Source organism: Triturus cristatus, chromosome 11, assembly GCF_964204655.1.
Source record: "Triturus cristatus chromosome 11, aTriCri1.1, whole genome shotgun sequence".
In the NCBI taxonomy this organism is placed as follows: Eukaryota; Metazoa; Chordata; class Amphibia; order Caudata; family Salamandridae; genus Triturus; species Triturus cristatus.
In genome coordinates, this window is record NC_140594.1 from 874,705,640 (window position 1) to 874,719,998 (window position 14,359).

Here is a 14,359-nt window from a genome sequence, read left to right on the forward strand (position 1 = left end):
GCCTGTGCTATCTCGCGCTCTCCAATGAATCTGTCATTGCACACAATGTATTGCATATTATATTTCACGCCCGGTTCATCTTATATCACACTTTTTGGTGCATAGTTTATACCATACACTATATCAGTTTTCATTTTCAATCGTGCTCTCAGGAGTATGTTCTATATAACACTGTGTTCACCTACCCTTTTCACGGGCATTACATTTTGCGATAGGGGATGGAGGGTCAGGGGGTGTTTCTGCCAAGTGAGCCCGGAGTCACAGTCACAAACGTCCTCTTCTTCCTGAATAAAAGTGAGATTATGCTGCATACTTGTTCATATTTAAAGTAGTTCGCACAGACACAATGTTTTAAAAACAATAAAGTTCCTAATACCCGCCTTCTCTGAAGAGTCAGCTTGCTGCCCCATCCCCCTCCTCCCTATCCTCTGTTGTGTGAATCCATGGACTAGCCTCCTCCCTCCTGCCATGCATGGTCTGATGTGCTGCCACTGCCCTCAATTTAGTATGATGTACCAGTCCACTCCTCTTGCCCTCCATTGCCCAATTCTATGCCCCATCATTGACCTCCTGCTTAAACTCTGTGCTTAGCTTGCTGCCCCTATTCTCCTTCCCCCTGCCCTCCGATGTCTTTGTGCATGCCCCTGCTCCATCCTTTTTGCCCACCATGTCCCATGGACCTGCCACTCCTATCTACTCTGAGTGTTCTGTTGAGCTGCCACTCCCCTCCCACCTGCCTAGCATTGTCAGATGACTGTAACCTGTCCCTGCCACCTCCACCCTGCCTGTCCACATGCCATGCCCCTATCCTCTTCCTCCTGTCCTACATGGTCCATTGTACTGCCACACCCTTCTGCCCTCCCTTGTCTGTTGTGCTGCAACTGCTCCTCCTGCCTGCCCCGTGTGGTCTGTTGTGAGGCCCCTTCCCCTGAACTTTCTTGTCTGTGCACAGGTCCTGACCCTCCCTTCTATCCTCCATCGTCCTTTGTGCATGCCCCTGCACCCTCCTTCTTGCCCATCATAGCCATTGTGCTGCCACTAACCCTCCCACTTGCCATGCATGGTCTTCTGTGCTGCCATGGCCCCTCCCACCTTCCCTGTGTGGTCAGTTAGCTGCCCCTGACCCCCTCCCACCTTCCCTCCATGGTCTGTGTGTATGCCATCACAGTCTCACTGTTGCTCTTCCTGGTGTGTCTTGCTTCTAGTGCCCATCCTGCCTGACCTCCATGGCTATCTTGCTGCTCCTGCCCTGCCCCCTTGCCCCCAGCCCTCTGTTTACATGTGCAGACCCCTACTCCCTCCCTCCTGGCTTGTCTGTTCCATTGTAATGCCCCCGATCCGTCCCTCCTGCCCTTTATGGTCTGTTATGCTGCAGCTTTCTCTCCTGTCTGTCCATTATGGTCAGCTAGCTACCATTGCCTCTTGCCCCTCTGTTCTCTGTTGTCCATGTGCATGGTCCTGTCCCCTCCCTCTTGCTTTCTATGGATTGTTGTGCTGCACTCCCGTCCTGCATGCCCTGTGTGGTGTATTGTGCTGCTGCAAACCCTGATGCCTGCCCTGCAGGGTCAGTTTGGTGCACCTCTCCATGTCCCTCCTGTCCTCTGTTATCCAACTCCATGTCCCTACCCCATTTCCTTCCATGATCCAATGTACCATACTTGCGAACATTTTGAACTTGGTAAGAGGGAGATTTTGAAAAAAAACTGGGGTATTGATTTTCCCCTTTGAGTTACATTGAAAAAGAGGAGATTGTAGACAGGAGACAGATCAAATAAAGCCCATTTGAACTTAAAAACATTGGACGTTTCCTGGCTGAATCGGGTCTGTTGGCATGTATGGTTGTACTACCACTGCCTCTTCCTTCTGCCCACAATGGTCTATTACATTGCCACAGCCTCTCTTGCAAGTCCTGTATTGTTGGTTTGTTGCCCCTTCCCTCCATAGTCTGTTGTGCTGCCACGGCCCTTCCTGCCTGCTCAGTGTGGTTAAATTGTTGCCTTTGCACCCTCCTACCTGCCTTCAATTTTAAGAGTCCGTGCCCCTGGCCTCTGCCTCTCAACAGTATCCTAATGAACAACTAGATTGCTAACATTCTATATTTATTACAAAAGTGTGGAACGCCTGACATCATTTTGATGTAATCAAAACTGTAATACCTAGAGCATTTCCTTTAGAAATTACATATATGAGAGGGTCTTATTGGCATCAAAATTATGGTTAGTGCTCTAAAAGACTAAAATAAGGACATATTTTCTGAGTTTTCAAATAGCGACAAAGCACTTTTAAATTATTTGTTATCTTTATGTTTTTTTATCCAGTTGACCACTTGATTAAATGTTGCACTAAGGGGAGAGGATGTGGTGTTACTTCCAGAACTGCAGACTTTGCAACTGGGGAACCAGGTTGGAGTTTCTGCTTCAGCTCGACATTCTGTGATTCTGGTCAAATCACTTAGTCTCCACATGTCTACAACCAAAATGAATTTGTTCTTGTGTGATGTAACCAATGCTCATGTAAAGCACTCCAATACCTGACAAGTCTGCACTATATAACACTGCAAAAACACAAAATAATAAGTGTTTTGCACACTTCTGTCATTGGGCTATATTTGGGCTACATCTGGGTGATTTTGGGCTACATTTGAGCTCTTTTGTCTCCGGTGGCCATCTTGGGAGATTTATTTGTTATGAAGTTTCCTAATTTCCTCATGTACTGCAGTCTCCTCAGTAGGAAATGCTTTCAGTTTTTTACTTTGATTCCATCATGAAGGTATTCAGATATGTCACACATTTGCCATCAATTTTGAATGTTAGCACTCTAGTTGCTCATTAGATCACTGTAGTAAAACTACTGTTCACCATGGAAGTCTGCTCCTGGTATTAAAAGTGCATGTTTCAGTCTGCATGTCAGAATTTTTTAATGAAATAGAAGAGGATTTGAGAAGTCACTCAAAATGTGCCCTCATTTTCTTTCTTCAGCATTAATCATAATTTCTATGGCAAAATGAACCCCCTCATTGTGTTCCTTTTTAAATTAAATGTTTTAAGTGTTACCAGTTTATTCCAATCAAGATGGCTTCAGGTGTGCCATACTTTTGTCATAATGAAGACAGTAAGCGCTCTAGTTGTTTTTAAGAACATTCTGGGACATTCTGTCATTGGGCTATACTTGGGCTACATCTGGGTGATATTTGGGCTACATTTGGGCTCTTTTGTCTCTGGTGGCCATCTTGGGAGACTCATTTGTTATGAAGTTTCCTAATTTCCTCATTTACTGCAGTCTCCTCAGTAGGAAATACTTTCAGTTTTTTACTTTGATTCCATCAAGAAGGCATTCAGATGTGTCACACATTTGCCATAAATTCAGAATGTTAGCACTCTTTTTGCTCATTAGATCACTGTAGTCAAGCTACTGCTCACCAGGGAAAACTGCTGCTGGTATTGAAAGTGCATGTTTCAGTCTGCATGTCAGAATTTGTTAATGAAATAGAAGAGGATTTGAGAAGTCACTCAAAATGTGCCCTAATTTTTCTTTCTGCAGCACTAATCATACTTTTTATGGAAAAATGAACCCCCTCATTTTGTTCCTTTTTAAAATTAAATGTTTTAAGAGTTACCACTTTAATCCAAGCAAGATGGCTTCAGGTGTGCCATACGTTTATCTTAAGTAGGACTGTTAGCGCTCTAGTAGTTCTTTGGAACACTCTGGGAAGCTGCAGTAGAACACAAAGGAATCAACTGACAGTCTCTGCCCTTGTTGGATGTACATGTTTTACTGAGAATGTCAGACTTCATTCTCACATGACTGAGAAAGATAATGTGAATTTACAGAAAATAAGCTCTCAGTTTAGCTTATAGATCACCTTCCAAACCTCTGTGGTAAAAGCATGAGAAAATATTTTTCTCTCAATCATGATATCCCAGCAGAAGGCTTTTTCACATGGTGAAATCACCTTAGAACATACCACAATTCCTAAAATGAGTATGGTACCATCAACAAATGATTTATAATGTAACTAAAGTCTTAAAACCTTCTATTAACTGCAATGCTTTTTAATGAGGTGCTATCATGTATATTGGTCCCAAGATGGCTGCCAACACTTCTTGGATGAAGTGCTGACAGCCAATCAGATCTCAGGATGAAATGTGTGATTAGGCTCCGCCCACATATATATATGCTTTTAAATGCTATTTTCTCAGGAAATACTGAACAGATTTACACCAGACCTGCAAAAGGCACTTCCTTGACCTTATGGCTACCTCTCTGCCAAATTCCACGTAATTCTGTTCAGCCGTTCGGGCTGTAGCTGCGACTAAAGGTCCTATGGAAAAATGCATGGGTTTGGGACCCCCCCTTTTTCTCGGCCCCCGCTTGACGAATCACACCGAGACTTTCAGGGTAGGAGCTGAACGGAGCGCCCCATCAGTTTTGAAAATTTCGCAAAGATTCGTCAACCGGCGCCAAAGTTATTCAAAATAGAATTATAGAATTTTGAGATTTCCTATGGAAACTAGGAGATATATATATATATATATATAGTGTGTACTACCCCTGAAGAGGCATCAAATCGCTTTTGGGCAAGTAGCAAGCTACTCTGGAATCCAAAAACGATGAGTGGTGAATTAGTATAGGGAAATATGAGTTGAGTGATGGACGTTTGAGTCTGTTAGTTGGACTTAAAAGAGGGAAGAGTCTTCATAGTGTTTATTGGTAGATCATAGTAGTAAGAAGAGGTTTGGGATGGGTAAAGGAGAGAAGGGAAGAGACTCTAGAAATGGATTAGAGAGTTCACAGTAGTAAAATGAGTTTGAATCATTAGCCACCATGTGTTATGGGGGCCACCAAATGGTACTAATGGAAACAGATTTCCCCCTATGTTGAAACATTGTCTCCCAGACAGGACCTCCACACTGGCACACTCCGTCATGCACAAATACACAAAATTGATAAACACACACTCACATGTCCCTCATAGGGCAGTTACTGAAGTGTTACATGTGAACCTCCCCTGCTCTTTTCAGATCTGGGGGGGATTCTACATTTAGCACCACCACAAAGACGCTTGTGCTCTCAGAACTAGTTTGTTTACAAAAGAAAACAGAGTAAGTTAGCAGTTCTGATGAAGCTTGCATTCCACTCACATTCCTCACAATATAATGAGAAAAAGTGTTTTACATTTTAGATGCCTTATTGAACAAAAATTCAAGGAATTCCCTTCAAAACAGTCACACTGTTCAAAACGCAATTCAACATAATGAACGGCATTGGAAGGAATTTATTGAACAACTCTTCAAGAACTGACAGACGAGTGGCAACTTTAAGAATGACATTTGGATCTGGACCAAGTAAAAAGGCTGAAATAACTGAAATAGGTACCCTTTTTGTTATATCCATGATGAGTCCTTCTTTAGCCAAGCGTATAAAGAAATGTGATACACCTTTAACTTCTGTACTTAATGGATTACATTTTTTTGTAACTAAACAGATTGTAAATGTCCTATACTGTCACATGCATCACGGAGAAGGCTCCTTGTGTGAAGATAAACCTGGAAGTACATACGCCTTAAGATTATTCTTCACAACCTCTTTATCTGAATGGTGAAGGTTCATAGCTCCCGCCTGAGAACTCTTCTCTCGAAGATTCAGAAGGTTCTCCTTCATTGTAAACTTTATTATTCACTGAACTGGTAGAACAGCACTTTAACGCCTTAAAGTCCATGACGGTGAAAAACATCTACCATACATGTTTTCTTGTATTTTGAGGAAGAAAGTTTTAGTGCCAGACGGATAGCTCTCAGTGCTAGTATTTTCTAAATGGAAAAAAAAAGATGTCGTCATTTTGTCAATGGAAAGGTCTTGTATACGGTGTTTCCAGCTGATTTTAATGATGCGACTGCAACAATAGTTTTTTTGTAGCCAAAACACCTAAGAGCTGACCTACATGGTATATTCTTATCTTAGCCCACTATTGTAAGGTTGCATTCAGTTTGCACATCACCATCATCTGAGTTAGTTGTATAACTGGTCACATCAGTTCCTTCCACACTAGTATACAAACCACTGTAGGGACTTCATTCTCAGTCTCAAGTTAGTTTATCATAAAAATATGCTAAACTGTAAATACCAATAGACACAGAATGTCAATTCTGGGTAACATGCTGCAAGTAGGACTATAGTTATTATCTCTAAAATGCTGGTCCCATTTTCCATGGGTGGACATGTCTTACATTGAGGCGCATTTAGCCCTGCTCTGATCAACTTTGATTTGAAGGAGTCGGTGATGACTGTCTTGATCAATCAAATAACAAATAGTTTGTGCTGGGACTGTAGTATCACTTGCATTGTAAACAGGTGCGTTTCCTCGCTCGAGTGCATAACTGTGTATCGGGCACCATGACGTTTTATTTTTGGTCATGGCATTATGCTAGTCTATAATGTGCGAAGAGGCCTAGAGTTGTCTCAGACTATGAGTAAGTCTACTCTACAGGTCAGCAGAATTAGTGTATAGAGTGGTGGTGGCATGCAGCATACTGGGTTTTAAGGATCAACAGTGTGACACCCTTTTTAACTGGATCACAGGAGTGGAGGCTTACTCGCCAAACTGTGTACATTTCTGCTTGTGAGCGCCTAGCCAGTCCACTTCTCTATCATCCAGAGTACAAGTTAAGCATCTTGTAAGAGCGTGAATAAGCATGTGTAACCTCTGTGGTACATTTATGGTGAGTGAGTGGGCCAAAGTGATGGAGGTCTGTGGAATCCATTATGGATACTCCTGCCCTGGTCATGAACAAGGTGGAGGGGCCAGGACTGTGCCCCCATACAGATCAAGTGTATTGCTTACATTCTTGTAGAGGAGGAAGGAGACTTTAATATTGAAGTGATTGTAATGGAAATAGAGTTCCTTTAGATGTTCTACAAGGCCTTTTGGTTACCAGTGTGCTGCTGATTAGTGAGGAGTTGTACTGCAGGCGCTGTTGAGAAAGGTGAAACAGCCTTTAGATGGTACCAGCCCTTTGGATTTCCCTGATTAGCCCTTCAGTTGTTCTGATTACAACCAGCTCGAGAAGTCTCACATCATGGTGTGTTTCTGGGGTGCTCCAGGATGGAGACCGCACTGCTGAGAGAAGCATCACTCTACTCTAAGCCTGTGTCCAGAGAAAAGCCTGGAAGGACACTTGAACGAAGAACCATCCACAACCGGTTCTACATTTTACGACAGTGGATCTATATCTCCTGTCTGCCAGTGGTGTATAAAAGTAGGAACCAAAACGACCCCACTTTATTTAAATCCCATATCCTCTATGACCAAGGAAAGGAGTGCTCCTCAGAGTACTCAAGAGGGGTGCTGTGCAACAGGAGCTGGTGTTTGCCTAGGAGCAAGTCCGCCAGAGGTGAGGGGACATCACCTGACATCTGGATGTCTTGTTGGAGAAGCATGCACCTGTTCTGAAACGATTAGAAGCCTGCCTACTGAGGGAAGGAACAAGCTTGCCTATCATTCAGAAGGAGAGATGGTCAGGAAGGTGCACAGCCCAGAGCATCCTCCGTGGATGTGGGGAGCCCAGAGGAAGCAGGCTTATCAAAAGCTATCCGAAAGTCCAGACACCCACCTAGACTCCTGTTTCAAGTAGGAACTGCGAATCTTTGACGTGACTGCTGACGGTCTGGTCGGGCTGCATTTGCTGAATTGCAATCAACCCCTTTGGGGGTGGGTCTATATTTGCTGAAGGAGCTCCCTGGGGGCCATCACTGCTGCCAATTGACTTGATGTGAGTTCAAGCTGCCAATTGTTAGTATCATTGTGGGACCGCACTTGCAGATAATCTGGGTGGTATCACGCAATCTCGGGACTGCTAATCTTCAGGCAACCAAAAAATGAAGCCTGAACAGGCGCGTCACTGCACTGAGGAACCTCCAGTGTAGACTGCTGGCGCACCACCGAAGCGACAGGTGGGGCTGCAACAAACCTGAAATGATTTACCCAAGAAGAGGTAAGACTGTAAGGACTTGAGACTCTGCACATGTGCATTGGAAGTGATGGAAACTGCACCGCAGCATTACTCCGACTACTCCTTAATAGACCTTAGAGAGGCTGGAACCCAGAACGAGGGGAGAGAACCTGGGAAAAAAAGGAGCAGCGAGGATGAAATCCTCTTCTCAGACTACAAATCACAGACATTTGCTCTGCCATGGCCTCACAGGTATATGGAAGTTCCAGTCTTCCAAGTCTAGCAGTACTGGCGAACCCCGTACCACTTAAATTTATAATATTTGAAGGACAGCTACCATCCTGAAAAGTTTTGTAATGAATTTGTTCACAAACTGTATATCTAAGAAAAGGTTCGGAACTTCTCTTTTCTTTGCAACCCGAAGTTCCTTCTCTCTCTCTGGTGCTTGCACCCTTTCTATTATGCCTATTATATTAGTACGTCAAAAACAACACTGGAGGTAGGCCAAAAGCAGTAAAGCTGGGCCGCTAATCGAATATAACAACAAACTGCTAATACTGCAAATCCTGTTCTATCACAACTTTTTTGTGAGGACACTTTGAGATAAAACAAAAAGTGTAAAAAACCTTCGTTTTCTTTGATTTAAACATACAATTTGTTTTATTTTCTTATTTGTTTATACTTCCATTTATAAGGACAATTTGCTATTTACAACTGTCTGTTAATGACCAATTTTTGAAAAATTTCCCCACACCACCCGTTGAAACATATCCAGCATACTTATCAAACATCTCATTCATACTTGCTGCTTCTGGGCCTTACGACAGCCAAGCGGGATCTAGCCCGTGCGTGGAAGGCCCCGGTGGCTCCCTCTCTCAATGTTTGGAAACGGGGTCTGGATTTCAATATGGGCCTAGAGCTACCGATCTTTAGGGCGCGTGGGTGCCCTCGGAAACACTTCAAGATTTGGAAGCGGTGGGCCGATTATAGGGGCATTTTCCTCGCACCGGTCCCTGAGGATGGAGATTTGGGGCCTCCTTGAATGCCATGCATGGTACGGCATACTAACTGTGTGGTGATGGTTCTGGTGGTGTCTGGCGGTGGTGCGGTCGGGGGGAGGGGGTTGGGCGTTGGGAAGGGAGGGGGGGGTTTCTTGATCAATGCTGTGTGAATAGCTCTTCATTGTTCCTCTATACGACAAAATATCAAGTGTTGTTGCTATTTACTATGTGGCAGTTTCCCCTGGTTTGTCGGGGGCCTGCAGCCCTTGCCTACTTGATTAATAAAGAGTGTTGTTAAAAAAAAACCATCTCATTCATTCCTCATACACATACATTCCTGACTCATTCTAAAATGTCCCGCAAATAGTTAATGAGCAAACAATCGACTTTGTCTATTTAGACCACAGAAAGATTTGTTTCACAAATTAGTCTCAAAAGTTATTGCATAGTTGACTTATTCAAAATTTCTTGTGGTCTCTTCACAAGGTCTACGCGTTTCGAGGCCCATTTTTTCTGGGGCTCTCATCAGGACCTGAAAAGTTAAAAACAGAGCCATTTTTAAGTGACATAGTGAGTCCCTCACTCTTATGTACATTCAGAAGCCTCATTTAGCTTAAGTTTACCTCAAATGTGGACTTGTTACAATCAGCCGATCTGTAACGAAGAATATCACCTAAAGTGAAGAAATGAAGGGAAAACTTGTAGCTACGTGTTGAAACAATGTGTCACGTCACATTCATGCTCAGACATGCTGTTGAATTGGCTTACTTGTTAAGGATTCCGTTATAGAATCGGAAATTAGAGCAAGCGTTGTCGCTAACGGCGAGTCTTGGCGAGGAGTTTGTGAATTAGTCGGGAGGAGTCTGCAAAAGGATGTACGGAGCGCTTTAATTCCTGTGCAGAAGCGAATAATAGCAATTGTAAATTCAATGGTATTGGACGGCGTACATGAGTTGATGATGTCCTCTTTTATGCCCTGGCTGGTCCGGTCTTTATGTGCTCTTGGGGGCGGTGTAGAATGAAAAATGCCATTAGTCGGCTAGTAAACCTCTTAGCCAGGTAATTCAGCATTACGTGTCGGGACCGACCTGTGTCCTCGTTTCTTCTTTCGCGGTATTCGAATTGAGTGGAGTCGGCGTTGGTCACATGATAGAACGTAATCTGATGTGAATGTTGTAATGCAGAAACATAGAAGAAGGACTATCCATTGTACGGCAATTTTTTTGTAGTAGTAATTTATTGACAACCAAGCGGTTGACATTGGAAGCAGGTTGCAGTTCATTAACATGCTTCTTATAGGAAAAAGTTTGCGCGTCTGATCGCAAGCAACTTAGGGATTCAAAGGAACACTCACCTATATGTTTTCACAGCACCAACGCCAAACTTATCAGTAGCACATAAGCACTCAATCTTGAAACAGTGATATGCAATCGATGTCTTTTCCAAATTCTACTTTCGCTTATTCCCACGCGCAAACTTTTTCCTATAAGAAGCATGTTAATGAACTGCAACCTGCTTCCAATGTCAACCGCTTGGTTGTCAATAAATTACTACTACAAAAGTTTGGCCACAACGGACGGCAGGGCACTATTGGTCGTGTACGATATGGATTCTTTTCCCCAGCTGCCCATGAACTTACCTTTGGTCTCTGCCCCGCGCTAATCCCTGGTCAGCTCTTGTGTCTCCTCACTCCCGCCGCCGCGCAACGGATCTCGCGGCCGCAGTGTGGTGTCGAGGAGAACCGGACTACAGCTCCCAGATTCCCCAGGACAGACACAGCGTCATCAGCCCAGCGCCCGGAGGCGCTTAAAATCGGCGTCATCTCCCGCGTCGCGGGACCGCGCGCGGACGGCGCCGGGCGAAGCCCGGGCAAAGGGCGGGCCCTCTGTAGCCCTCAGGAGCCGAAGGAGGCCGGGCTGGGCCTACCCTCTTGACTCTGGACTCTTGGCGGTATTGTCGTGACTGTGCGGTAGCTACTATCTGTGGCTGCACTGGTCCAAGTAGGCTTCGTGTTTTCTTGCTTTGTCATTTTACTGTTGTGGCTGAGCATTGTTAGATTTGCACCTCAGGGGGGTTGTGTATTATTAGCTATATTATCATGACTAGTAATTCTAATAAGGGTACTCTTGATGGTTATGTTTGGAAAGTTAATTCTGGGGCTGATAAAGAAACTACTTTAGCCGAACTAAGGGCGAGACGTCGTAGCTCTATAGAGCATATAAAAAACATGTCTCAAACGCCAAACGTGCTCCATGAAGTTATTCTATCCGATAAAAGTGCCCTTTCTCATCATGACACTATATCCTGTTCGGATACTATTGTTATGTCACCACCCCCTGGTAATTCAACCATGTATGAACCATGTAAAGACCTATCCTCTACTATCATACCCTGTCCTATTGAGGTAACCTGTCAACCAGTTGTATTGAATGACTTACTAACAGTGGCACCCCCGTCTCAAATTACTATTTCCCCAGGAACACCTAAATTAGCAGGCCCGTTACCTAAGAAAAGGAGAAAGTTGGATCTAGAAGTTCGTAAAAATAAAGGGAATTATAAATCCTGTAACAAACCCAATCAGGCTCATACTGGTACTGGTCCCATTCATGATTCCGATGACATGCCCCCCCCCCCCTCTCTATAAATGACATTACAATAGCGGAATTAATGGGCAATATAGACAAACTGTTTAAAACCCATTTACTACCCATTGTCGACAGCCTAAAAATCATTGAACAAAGGCTGGCGAAAGTAGAATCTTTAATGGATAGCAGAAGAGCCATATCCCCGAGTCCTGCAAAGTCAACAGTGCAGTTTTCTACTGTGTCTGTTCCTACGGTATCATTTCCTACTCTACCTTTACATCAGACAGTAAGACAGGGTGAGAGTAGTGCGATTAACCCAACGAATAATTGTGCAGGAAGAACCTCTATTTCTATGCCAACACAGCTAAAAAATGACATCTTATGTCGGGGAGGGATTACTCCACTACCTGGGGTTGTCAATTCTGACAGAAAGAGTCGATGTTCGGCTCCAATGGCTAAGCTGCACGAATCTCTTTCTGTCAATATTCCACCAGAAGCTGTCCCTCTTGTAGTGGTGCTTGCTGGTGTCCCTATTTTGAAAGGCGAGGTTATAGAGGGATATTCCCAACTAAAAAATAAGGTTATTCACTGGTTAGGACAAAATCGTCCCCTTCCCTCGTACATCAATGGAGAAATTTTACATGTCAGGCGTTTACCATGGTTGGGCAATACACCGAAAAACATAATTGGAGATATTATTTTGGTTAATTTTAGGGACCCCAGGGCTGTCAATCACATCTTAATCTGGCATACTGATCCTAGGAGGTCCGCCATCAGTACCTTGGAACTAACTTATTTTTTTCCTAGACCCAGGTTAGTTTTTACCTCCAACCCTGGGACCTCAACAAGTGTTCAACCAAATGTTCCAATCCCGATGAGAAATCGTTTTGAGGTGTTAGCCAATCTTGAAGAGGTAGATTGACTTGATAATAATCAGATCATGTCAGCGAGCTCTGCTGAGTCACTGTTTGATCCTTTTCCTCTTAGCAATATGACAGTAAATCACGAAAAGGAAGTAATTATAGATACTTGTCCTAAACAAACCTATGATCCTCGATTAACCGCTACCCGCCCCAATAATGCACAGGGAATCAGGGGGAGTTTATTGTCGTGGAACATTGCTGGTCTGAATTCCAAACTGGAATCAGCAGATTGGATTGGTTTTGTCAACAATCATGACCTTTGTATTTTTCAGGAGACTTGGTCATGCGAACCTTGTTTTGTCCAGGGATATTTGAACTACTCTGTGCCGGCATCTAAGGGCCCTAGGGGCAGACCCATGGGAGGATTAACAATATGGGTTCGCCAGTGTCTTAGGCTGGTTATTAAAGTTATCGACACTAAAAACCAAGATATTCAATTGATCAGACTGGTATCAGACAAATCAGGTATATTGGATATTTATAACGTTTATGTCAGGAGCAATAAGGGGAGTAGGTCTGATATTTTAGGTGCATTAAGTAGTCTACTTGATACTAATTCTCCAAACAACAATATCATTATTGCGGGTGACTTTAATAGAACATTTGAACCCCTATTGAACAACGATGATTTATTTGATGATGAGGAGGACCGACAATGGGGTGTTCCCAAATTAGAGCTCCCACCGGTTTTGCGATGGACGGCAGACATTATAGCCCTAAACACTCTATGCTACGAAAAGGGCCTCAGAGCTCTAAATGGTAGGACCAATGGCGACAGGAATGGGTCAAGCACATTTGACAATGGCCGGCATAACACTAGAATTGATTATGTGATATGTAGTCTAAAACTATGGCCTTTGATCTGTGACATGGAGGTTGTAAAGAGAATTGAGAGTGATCACAATCCCCTGTGTGCTATTCATAAATGGTGGCTCCATACCACTTTATCGCCTTGCCTCTCTGTGACTGCTCCTCCCCGGGTCGTCCCCACAAATGACATGTGGAGATTAAGGTGGGAAAAGGTAGCTATTAACTACCAGGTCATTGCTGAGATTAATTCTCGGGTGGACACTGCAATATCGGATATAAAGCTCCTTAATTCACTTGGAACTGGCCTAGGTGAGGTTGAAGGAATACACAATTCTCTCTTTTGTAAAATCAAGGAGTATTTCTTCAAACCTGTAAAAAACAAAGATAATAGAGTTCCTAAGCCTGCCAATTGGTACAACGAACAATGCAGAAAATCACGATTAACCCTGGGTGAAGCAATCAAGGGGGGGCAATCCATTCAAATTCAAGCCGCTAGAAAGAACTATAAAATAAGTATATCCAAGGCTAAAAAAGATTGGGATGAACATCACTGGTCTGAGCTAAAGGCAGCCAGTGACAGTAGGGACTCCCGGCTATTTTGGCATATTGTTAGATGGGGTAAAACTGGTTCTCCTGGGTCCCCAAATAACAATGTGCCTGAAGAAGAATGGATAAAAAAATTTAAAAATCAGTATGCTGCCCCAAACAATGATAGCATGGCCCATGAGCTTAGGTTAGACCTTCCCAAAGTGAATCTCTTCGGCATAGCTGAAATCATGTCGGCCCTTAACACGGTTGCCTGTGGTCGTGCGCCTGGTCTTGATGGTGTGCCAGCCGATTTATTTGTAAATGATGAGGACCGTTGGTGCCAGTATATTCATTTCCTCATTAATGCTATTGCTTTGGGTGCTGCGGTCCCAAAATCCTGGCAGGGTGCAGTTATTATTCCTATTTTCAAGAAAGGCGATCGATCCCTGCCAGGCAACTATAGGCCAATAAGTCTTATTGATACCATTCAAAAGGTCGTGGGACGTGTGATCGTCAATAGGCTCCTGGAATGGGTGGATGAGACCAATGCTCTCTCACCATTT